The sequence below is a fragment of the Lathyrus oleraceus genome, chromosome 6 (genome assembly GCF_024323335.1).
Source record: "Lathyrus oleraceus cultivar Zhongwan6 chromosome 6, CAAS_Psat_ZW6_1.0, whole genome shotgun sequence".
Classification (NCBI taxonomy): domain Eukaryota; kingdom Viridiplantae; phylum Streptophyta; class Magnoliopsida; order Fabales; family Fabaceae; genus Lathyrus; species Lathyrus oleraceus.
In genome coordinates, this window is record NC_066584.1 from 217409909 (window position 1) to 217421289 (window position 11381).

The 11381-nt window shown below is 41.0% G+C and overlaps 1 non-coding gene across 1 annotated transcript; it reads left to right on the forward strand.

The window, feature by feature from the left end:
• Nucleotides 1-406: 406 nt before the first annotated feature.
• LOC127099584 (small nucleolar RNA R71) lies at nt 407-513 on the forward strand. Its single transcript, XR_007794072.1, has one exon. It is a non-coding gene; the product is annotated as a small nucleolar RNA R71 (small nucleolar RNA).
• The last annotated feature ends 10868 nt before the right edge of the window (nt 514-11381 follow it).

Here is an 11381-nt window from a genome sequence, read left to right on the forward strand (position 1 = left end):
ATTTCCTTGGGTGTAGTTCACTTGATCGGTTGGGACTCCTGCTAATATTTGACATTCTTGTGCAGTGTGTCCAGGGTTTCCACATAACTCACAGTTTGGAGTTACAGCAGCCACGGTGGTTGCGGGTGGTATGGTCAAGTTATCTAATTTTTGGAGAAGGGCATCTACCTTTGCATGAACATGGTCAAGGCTACTGATTTCGTACATTCCACCCTTCATCTGGGACTTTTTCACTGGAGTTCGTTCACCTCCCCATTGGCAATGGTTTTGGGACATGTTTTCAATGAGTTGATAGGCTTCGGTGTATGGCTTATCCATAAGTGCACCGCCCGCGGCAGCGTCTATTGTAAGTCTTGTGTTATACAAAAGCCCATTATAGAATGTGTGAATGATCACCCAGTCTTCTAGACCGTGATGTGGACATATCCTCATCATGTCCTTGCATCTCTCCCACGCTTCGTAGAGAGATTCCACATCTTTTTGCCTGAATCCATTGATTTGAGCTCTCAGCATATAAGTTTTGCTCAGCGGAAAGTATCGGGATAAGAAGACGTTCTTCAGTTCCTCCCATGTTATAACGGAGTTGAAGGGCAAGGATTGCAACCAAGCCCAAGCTCTGTCTCTTAGTGAGAAGGGAAAAAGGCGCACTCTTATCGCATCTTGAGATACACCATTCGCTTTTACAGTATCTGCGTACTGCACAAATTTGGTTAGGTGTTCATTAGCAACGTCTGTTGGATTTCCAGCAAATTGATGTTGTTGAACGGCTGAAAAGAGTGAGGGTTTCAGCTCAAAATCATTTCGATTAATAGCAGGGGCAGCAATGCTGTTGTGAGGTTCTTGTTCAGATGGGGTAGCGTAGAATTTAAGAGGACGATTTCGGGGTCCTTCTTCAGCCATGTTTGGTTTTTCTTTTGGTTTAGGAGGAAAGGAGATATCGGGAATACCGTACTTTTATTGATATTCGTGTATTCGGCGTCTCACGTATAGGAAACGCTCTAATTCAGGGATTGGTGGTGCTAAGTTATCGCCTTGTGAGTGAGTACTTGGCATACAATCAGGGAAAGAAAAGAGAGAAGATTAGTTTTTGTTTTTACCTTAGTCTATACCGTGCAACGAAAGAATCGCACTATTCGACTAAAACAGGTCCCCGGCAACGGCGCCAAAAACTTGATGCTTGTCGTGGCTATATATAAAATATATTCTGTCGGGTACTTGACTGCAAGTGCATAGTCTAGTCGCTTTAGTTTTACAAGATATCGATCCCCTAGGGACCTATGGTCAAACTAGTGTTGCTAACGTCACTATGTTTAGCTAAGGGAATTGATTAGTAGAAGTTCGGGGGCAATATAGTAAATCTAAGGGAAATTTTGTTTTTAAGAAAGAATAAAGGGAAGGAATCCGTATGCAGCGTATTAATCATCAGGGATTCGATAAGTCACCGGTGAATAGTTTAAATGCCAAATATCTCTCAGTAGAAAATGTTTATTTAAAAGACTTTATCTCACACTCTCGTGGTTGTTGATTCGGTCTATAACTTTAAGTCAGAATGTACGCTCTCGCTGTCCCATTTGAAGTCAAAATTACATTTTGAAAATAAATAAGTTCTAATTGCTTTTAAAGTGCTCTTGCTGTTTTTAAACTCAATGCCTAATTTTTACTATCCAGCTCGAGCCTCACGCTCTCACGATTATTGGTTCTCACCTTAGTTAATTTCCCACTCTCGTGGCAAAATTGTATTAAATAGCTTTTCATGATTTTGTGATAAAGTTAATTAAATTTAGATTAAAAACTTCAGCCTAAAAGGTTATTTGAGAAAAAAAGGGTTTTCACCGGTTATTATTAAATCCCATCAAATTAAGTTGCTACATACCGATACCGGTAGCTTAGCCGGACATATTAAATAAAGCAAACGCAAGGCATAAACAGATTAACATTGCGGCAAACATGCTTATAATAATAAATGGGCAATAACAATAATAATTCAATAAAAACCTGGAGATCGAAGTACAGAGTATAGCGATTCTTGGAGTACTTGAGCAGTCCTCCACAAGTCGGTAGGCTTTGCTTCTTCAATACAGATTGCTACTAAAATTAAATAAAGTGTGGTAGTTCCCCAGTGTAGGAAACTACTACTATGGCTAACTGGAAAACTAACTGGAAATAGGGAACCTATAAAAAGAATGGTGAATACAATAAGGCAACGAAAACAAGGTTGCTGGAAAGAAAAGAAAAAATACTGAAAGCTAGAAAGCTGAAAATTAAATTGCAAAGCGTAAATATGAAAGTAGGCGTCCCCAATTTTTTCCATTTGAGTCTTTTATATAGTGTCCATTAGGTCTTGGTAGTTGAGAAAAACAAGGAAGATTTGGTCTTGAGAGAGGAATCCGTGGGAAAAGTTTGTTGGAGGAGATTTAGGCACGTTTGGGTGCATGTTGCTGACTGCTTCAAAGCGCACTTTGTGGCCGCGTGACGCTCATCATGGGCATGTAACGTTCGTCATGGGCCTGTGACGGTCGTCGCAGTCTGGGTCGTGACGAGCGTCATGAATGTGTGGCGGTCGTCACATCAGCAAAATCTGCATAATCTGTTTTTTGGTTTTTCCTGTGCTTTTTCACTTGTTTCTTCTTCTTTTTCTTCCTTTTCTTCATTTTGCTCTTTAGTGCATGGAGATTCAAATACCTGCAAAAACGACACGAATACTTGCGCAATAATCAGGATATTAATCGAAATGATGTAATCTTTGAGTGTAAATTAAGGCAATTATCTGATGTGTTTTCGCGTTATCACTTGGTGATCTCAAACCAACTCCCAAAAGTTCCCAACACAAAGGTAAGGAGCCAAGATGCTTATGATCCTTGAGGCAAGATACAAATGCAATGATATGATGCCATGAGGGATCTTAGGGTCAAAATTAAGGTCTTACAATCCCTCAGGCACAACGGCGGGGATGGAATTTTCGAAATATGGCTACCACTTGAGACTTGCCAAACCTACATCAAGTGTTTTAAGACAAACGATAAGAAAATAGGTCAATCGTTAAATCTCTCATTTTTTCTTAACATGCAAAGTTGATAAAGGTAAACTCTCTCGTGCAAAAGGCAACAAGGAGGCTTGCAAAAAGGCAAAACAAGGTTTTCCCATGCAAAAAAGCAGAGGGGTCTTGCAAAAGGCAAGGTACTGACAAAGGGCCAACAATATTTGCAAAAGGAAAATTAAAAGAGATACTTTCGAGAAGCCTGTTTGGGTTGTTCACAGGGACCCTTGCACTTTCGAGAAATGCTTGAATCCAACTTATGCTAAACATACTTTCCCCAATATGAAGAGTATGTTATGATGCAATGATATGCATGTAAAATATCGATGTATGCAGAAAGTCGGTGTATGCTCAGGCTTCTAGGGTATAAAAATGCATGGTCTATGGATTGTGCCAAGTATGGTTGGACTTTAGTGGGACTTCCGTTTCGGCGGGAAAAATTATGCATGAAGTGATGCATGCAATGCATGTGGGACTGCAACTGGGTGTTTGGATTTTTGTAGGGATTTTTGTTTCCAATGAGAGATCATCATCAAAGGGTTGATGGAAAAGGGTGTCGTCGTCAAAGGGTTGATGGAAAAGGGTGTCATCATCAAAGGGTTGATGGAAAAGGGTGTCGTCATCAAAAGGTTGATGGAAAAGAGTTTGTCATCGTCAAAGGGTTGACGGAAAGGTAATTTGTCATCGTTAAAGGGTTGACGGGAAAGAATTTGTCTTCGTCAAAGGGTTGACGGAAAAGAATTTTTATTCATCAAAGGGTTGACGGAAAAGAATTTGTCATCGTCAAAGGGTTGACAGAAAAGAATTTGTCTTCGTATAAGGGTTGACGAAAAAGAATTTGTCTTCGTCAAAGGGTTGACAGAAAATAATTTCTCTTCGTCGAAGGGTTGACGGAAAAGAATTTATCTTCGTCAAAGGGTTAACGGAAAAGAACTTGTCATCGTCAAAGGGTTAACGGAAAAGAATTTGTCTTCGTCAAAGGGTTGACGAAAAAGAATTTGTCTTTGTCAAAGGGTTGACGAAAAAGAATTTGTCTTCGTCAAAGGGTTGATGGAAAAGAGTTTGTCTTCGTCAAAGGGTTGACGGAAAATAATTTGTCTTCGACAAAGGGTTGACAGAAAGGTAATTTGTCTTCGTCAAAGGGTTGATGGAAAAGAATTTGTCTTCGTCAAACGGTTGACGGAAAGAAACTGTTGTAAAATGTCATCATCAGAGGGCTGATAGAAAAAAGTTTGTCATCGTCAAAGGGTTGACGGAAAGGTAATTTGTCTTCGTCAAAGGGTTGACGGAAAGGTAATTTGTCTTCGTCAAAGGGTTGACGGAAAAGAATTTTTCTTCGTCAAAGGGTTGACGGAAAAGAGTTTGTCGTCGTCAAAGGGTTGACAGAAAGGTAATTTGTCGTCGTCAAAGGGTTGACAGAAAGGTAATTTGTCTTCGTCAAAGGGTTGACGGAGAAATGTTTGTCTTCGTCAAAGGGTTGACGGAAAGGTAATTTGTCTTCGTCAGAGGGTTGACGGAAAGGTAATTTGTCTTCGTCAAAGGGTTGACGGAAAAGAATTTGTCTTCGTCAAAGGGTTGACGGAAAGGTAATTTGTCTTCGTCAAAGGGTTGACGGAAAAAAGCTTGTTATCATCAAAGGGTTGACGGAAAGGTAATTTGTCTTCATCAAAGGGTTGGCGGAAAAAAGTTTGTCATCGTCAAAGTGTTGATGGAAAGGTAATTTGTCTTCGTCAAAGGGTTGACGGAAAAAAGTTTGTCATCGTCAAAGGTTTGACGGAAAGGTAATTTGTCTTCGTCAAAGGGTTGAAGGCAAAAAGTTTGTCATCGTCAAAGGGTTGACGGAAATGTAATTTGTCTTCGTCAAAGGGTTGACGGAAAGGTAATTTGTCTTCGTCAAAGGGTTGATGGAAAGGTAATTTGTCTTCGTCAAAGGGTTGACGGAAAAGAATTTGTCTTCGTCAAAGGGATGACGGAAAAGAATTTGTCTTCGTCAAAGGGTTGACGGAAAGGTAATTTGTATTCATAAAAGGGTTGACGGAAAAGAGTTTGTCATCGTCAAAGGGTTGACGGAAAGGTAATTTGTCTTCGTCAAAGGGTTGGCGGAAAAACGTTTGTCATCGTCAAAGGGTTGACGGAAAGGTAATTTGTCTTTGTCAAAGGGTTGACGGAAAAAAGTTTGTCATCGTCAAAGGGTTGACGGAAAGGTAGTTTGTCTTCATCAAAGGGTTGACGGCAAAAAGTTTGTCATCGTCAAAGGATTGACGGAAAGGTAATTTGTCTTCGTCAAAGGGTTGACGGAAAGGTAATTTGTCTTCGTCAAAGGGTTGACGGGAAAGAATTTGTCATTGTCAAAGGGTTGACGGAAAGGTAATTTGTCTTCGTCAAAGGGTTGACGGAAAGGTAATTTGTCTTCGTCAAAGGGTTGACGGAAAAGAATTTGTCTTCGTCAAAGGGTTGACGGAAAGGTGATTTGTCTTCGTCAAGGGGTTGAGGGAAAAGAGTTTGTCATCGTCAAAGGGTTGACTGAAAGGGAATTTGTCTTCGTCAAAGGGTTGGCAGAAAAAAGTTTGTCATCGTCAAAGGGTTGACAGAAAGGTAATTTGTCTTCGTCAAAGGGTTGACGGAAAAAAGCTTGTTATCGTCAAAGGGTTTCCGGAAAGGTAATTTGTCTTCGTGAAAGGGTAGACGGAAAGGTAATGTGTCTTCGTCAAAGGGTTGACGAAAAAGAATTTGTCATCGTCAAAGGGTTGACGGAAAGGTAATTTGTCTTCGTCAAAGGGTTGACGGAAAGGTAATTTGTCTTCGTCAAAGGGTTGACGGAAAGGTAATTTTTCTTCGTCAGAGGGTTGACGGAAAGGTACTGTTATGTTATTTATGCATATGATGCATGTTAAATGAGAATTTCTCATTTTTGTGAGAGAGCTTTTTGATATGCAACTTCCTTATTTTGAAAGAAGGTCACGTGTGTTTATTGTATGCAGTGCATGTGGTAATGCAGGATGAATATTGATTGTCTTTGGATTGATCTCCCTCTTGGGAGGTGAGATTTTTTGGGTACCAATGTCGATTGGAGTTGAGTTTATATAGATGCCAGCGAAGTGGGCTTTTATTTCTAGTGATGGCTAATATGGAGTGGGCTTTCGGTTTTGGAGATGCCAATAGCGATTGGGCTTTATGGTTAATGATAGAGATTTGTTTTGGGAGGTGCCAATAACAATTGGGCTTTATGGTTAATGATAGAGATTTGTTTTGGGAGGTCCAATAACGATTGGGCTTTATGGTTAATGATAGAGATTTGTTTTGAGAGGTGCCAATAACGATTGGGCTTTATGGTTAATGATAGAGATTTGTTTTGGAAGGTGTCAATAACGATTGGACTTTATGGTTAATGATAGAGATTTGTTTTGGGAGGTGCCAATAACGATTGGGCTTTATGGTTAATGATATAGATTTGTGTTGAGAGGTGCCAATAACGGTTGGGCTTTATGGTTTTTTGGTTTGGACAGGATCAGGCTGGATCTGATGATGATTAGATTCTTGGGTTTGCCAAGTAGGCTTTAATTTTTGAAGGTATCAAGTGAGGCTCGGCTTCATTATTCTTGTTGGGGAAGGGCTTCATGTTATGCATGATGCATGATATGTATGAGTGAAGCAACATGGTTGGTGCGTAATGATTGATGCAATTGTTTTGGATAGTTCAACAAATCTCCTTGAGGTGGGTCAAGAATGGTTGGAACTGGGAAATATTTTTTGCTTGGCTTCAAGGCTCATTATTGACAAATTATGGGATGATGTGTTTAACATGACTTCCCAATGTTTGCTTTGAACTGGGCTGACGTAGTGAGCTTGGTCTGGATATTCTGATTCCCCATGCTTGATCTGAGCAAGAAAATACAAAATATAAGGAAATGCTTCCTCTCAATAGCCAGTCTTGCCCCAATCTATTAGGTATCTACATGGACTATCCCAATTACATGTTATGAAGTAAACCAAAGGTAGAGTGATCTTGATCTGATATGCCCCAGCGTCTTGGGTCTGCTTACCCCTATTCATCCATCTCTTGGAGTGTTTCGATTTTCTCATGCTCTTGAGGTGGTCTTCCCTGGTATGAGACCTTGAATGGATTTTTCCCCTGACTGGTTGATCTTTAAGGGAATGCCCATGGCCAACTGCCTTTGGAGAGATTTGCCTAACCTCGACGTGGTTGTCCCAGACTGACTGAATCTTGAAGTGGCTTGCTCAACGGAGTTATCAAATGCCTTTCCCCCTGGTGAGATCAGTCTAAGAGGATGGCCTTTGCTCATCGGAGTCCTTAGGAAATTTTCCTCTTTTGGGTGACAAAAACTTCTCAAGTCATGTTCATCGTGAAAACGCTCTTGATGTCAATGCTCATTCACAAGTAAAACTATTTATGCTAATGTTATGTTTATGTCAGTTTTAGAAATCCAAGTATGTCCACTGAAAAGATGACATAAAGTAAATGGATCACTATGTACAAAAGTCATACTGATACTTAGCAAAACAAATAGGAGTCAGTTTCAACACAAGCTCTAATGCAATATGCTTTCAAAATGGACCTTGCTTCAATTAGGTATTTTGAGGGTTGTAATGTGGGATGGTTCATGGCTTAAGAAACAAAGAATTTATGGCTCAAAAATATATATAGCCCACCCATTCTTCTTGATACCCTTCAGTCCTACGTTCAACTAGTTTGACACAGACGTTCGCCCTTAGAATGACGAGAGTGGTAGTAAGAGGACCCACAAGGTTTTGGGAGTGACAGTCACTTGCCTCTTATTTTTGTGTTTGCAGTCACACGACTTTGTTCTTGCTGAGGATTTTTTGTTTTTGATTCCTCATCTTGCTGACCCAATACACATCCCATGGAATCATCAAGCACATTCAAGTACATAATCAATGGTCTTCCTTCAACAGGAGGAGACAGAATCGGAGGCTCGAATAGATACTCTTTAATACTGTCAAAGGCCTTTTGGCAATCCTCGGTCCAATCATGACGCTGATCTTTCCGAAGGAGCTTGAATATAGGCACACATGTGGCAGTCATGTGGGATATAAATCTCGAAATGTAATTCAAGGAGCCAAGAAAACCTCGGACTTGCTTCTCAGTTTTGGGCGCATGCATCTCTTGTATTGCTTTGACCTTGGCAGGATCAACGTCAATACCTCTCTTGCTGACTATAAAGCCCAATAACTTGCCGGAATGGACTCCAAATGTACACTTGTTCGGGTTCAAGTGGAGTTTGTACTTCCTCAAACGCTGGAAAAGCTTCAACAAGTTTTCTATATGTTCAACTTTCATTCTCGACTTTGCAATCATATCATCGACATACACCTCAATCTCCTTGTGCATCATGTCATGAAACAAGGTAGTCATAGCATGTTGATATGTGGCTCCGGCGTTCTTCAAACCGAAGGGCATCACTCGATAACAGAATGTTCCCAAGGTGTGATAAATGTTGTCTTCTCCATATCCTCGGGTGCCATTTTAATCTGATTATAACCGGAAAATCCGTCCATAAATGAGAAGACATTGAATTTAGCCGTATTATCTACCAACATATCAATGTGTGGTAGAGGAAAATCATCTTTCGGACTAGCTTTATTCAAGTCACGGTAATCCATACACATTCGGACTTTTCCATCTTTCTTAGGCACAGGCACAATATTGGCCACCCATTGAGGATTTGTAGAAGTCACCAGAAACCCCGCATCAATTTGCTTCTGAACTTCTTATTTAATCTTCATTGCCATATCAGGATGAGTTCTTCTGAGCTTCTGCTTCACAGGCACACACTCAGGCTTTAATGGCAAGAAATGTTGCACGATATCAGTATCCAGACCAGGCACGTCTTCATACGACCAGGCAAAGACGTCGACATATTCTCATAGCAACTCAATCAACCCCTTCTTAACAGATTCTTCAAGGAGTGCCCCAATCTTCACTTCACGAACACAGTCCTCAGATCCCAAATTGACTGTTTCCAAATTCTCAAGATGTGGCTGAATGATCTTCTCCTCGTGCTCAAGCAGACGGGTAATCACATCAGGAATCTCTTCAACATCATCTTCTTCTGCCTCAAATACAGGGAACTCAAAGTTGGGAGATGGTGTTGGATCATTATGTTCAATGGGTTTGATTAACCTGCATAATGATTTTAAGTATAAAAGAGATTTCAGAATTCAAACAAGGCAAATCATTATGCAGATGGAAAATTGATTTTATTCTCTTTTTAGGGTTTTATGGTGATCCCCAATTTTCATGCGAAAAGCAAATATGAAAAATAATTTGAAGAACAAACATTTAACATGCGATTATTGAATGAATGTCATTGTATTAATCAAATTATGCCAACAATGTCTTCACTTCTCCTTTTGGCATGGGAGAAGGGTTTTTGAACAAAATGAACACATTATGTTGACTTAAGGGTAACTGTTGGAACATCAACAACGACCCAATTATTGCAGATTCCTCCGGGTATGACAAAGTTGCCAAGGTCTTCCTCTTCATCACCTTCAACAATGGCAGCAGCTTCCTGATCTTCAACGGTGTGGATGAAACCTCCACTTTGGAACAGCCCACAATCATTGGAAACACCAGAAGAATGCCCTATGCCAGCTCGGGACTTGTTATCTTCCAACTTGATCATTTTCCCCAAACCAGTAGTTGCACCATGCTCAATGGCCAACTTTGCATCATTATAGGAGACAAATGAAGAAAGTCCTTTCCTTGAAGGCTCAGCAATAGACAAAGCTTGGAACGGACTCCCCACCTCATCCTCAGCATCAATATAGGAGAAGGAAGATAAATGACTGACCAAGATAGCCTTCTCTCCCCCTATCACCACCAACTTCTTGTTCTTCACGAACTTCAACTTTTGGTGCAGGGTGGATGTCACAGCGCCTGCCTCGTGAATCCATAGTCTGCCAAGCAAGCAACTATAAGACGGATGAATATCCATGACCTGGAAAGTGATCTGAAAATCACTAGGTCCGATCTTGATCGGGAGTTCTAATTCGCCGATCACAATTTTTTGCGATCCACCAAACGCCTTCACAACCACTCCACTCTACCTCATGGGAGGCCCCTGATACGAAAGTTTAGCAAGAGTGGACTTTGGCAACACGTTAAGGGATGACCCTGTGTCCACCAACACATTGGACAAGGCATCATCTTTACAGTTCATAGATATGTGTAAAGCTAAATTGTGGTCTTTTCCCTCCTCGGGAAGATCAGCATCACAGAAGCTCAAATTGTTGTAAGCGGTTATATTTGCAACAATGTTATCAAACTGCTCGATTGTGACATCGTGATCCACGTATGCCACGTCCAACACCCTCTACAAAGCTTCGCGATGTGGCTCGGAATTCATCAACAAAGATAAGACAGATATCTTTGGTGGAGTTTAAAGCAGTTGATCAACAATATTATATTCACTCCTTTTGATGAGCCTCAGCATCTCATCACCATCCTCTCTCAAAATGCCAGACTGGCCAACCAGGATAGGAGTATTATTATTCTTAATAGCAACAGGGTCAACACTCTTAACAACAGGAACATAATTATTTGGAGAAGAAGTCCCCACGGGACCGGCAGGATTAACAACAGTTCTCTTCGTGACATCTTCATGGGATTTCGGCTGAGCCGAGAAAACACGACCACTACGGGTCACACCACTGACATCTGAAATGCTCACCACCGAAGTTAAGGGCAACGGAACCTCCTTTCTATCCTCCAGCATGACTGCGTTATATCGGTAGGGAACAACTTTGTCTGATATATGGGACAAGGCCCGTTGGTTTTATCACAACAGTTGGCGATACCTTCTTCTTGCTGCCATCATACTTGATAACGACAGGCTTAGGAATTTTAAACACGGGGGTGATAACATCGACTTTGTCCTCATTATGATTCTAAAGTATTTCAATCATCCCTTGATCTATCATCTCTTGAATGTCCTTTCTCACCTGACGGCATCCTCTCTCATTGATAGTGCACACCTGGCACCTATCATGGTCATGCTCGTAGTGGCTGTGTTCACACAACAGCTTATGCATCTCGACTAAGGATTGCCTTATGTCATTCACATAAAGGACTTTGTATTTGCCAGGGCATCCCTGGACCATGTTAACAGCTGCTTTCCCATGCTCGGGCAATGGGTTCTTCTTTACATTTGGACCTACGTCCTCAAAACACAATATCCCACTTCTCACAAGGTCTTGCACCTTGGTCTTCAATGGATAACAGTTCTCCATGTCATGTCCGGGAGCACCGGAATGATATACACAATGAAGCTCGGGCTTATACCACCACTAAGGATTGATT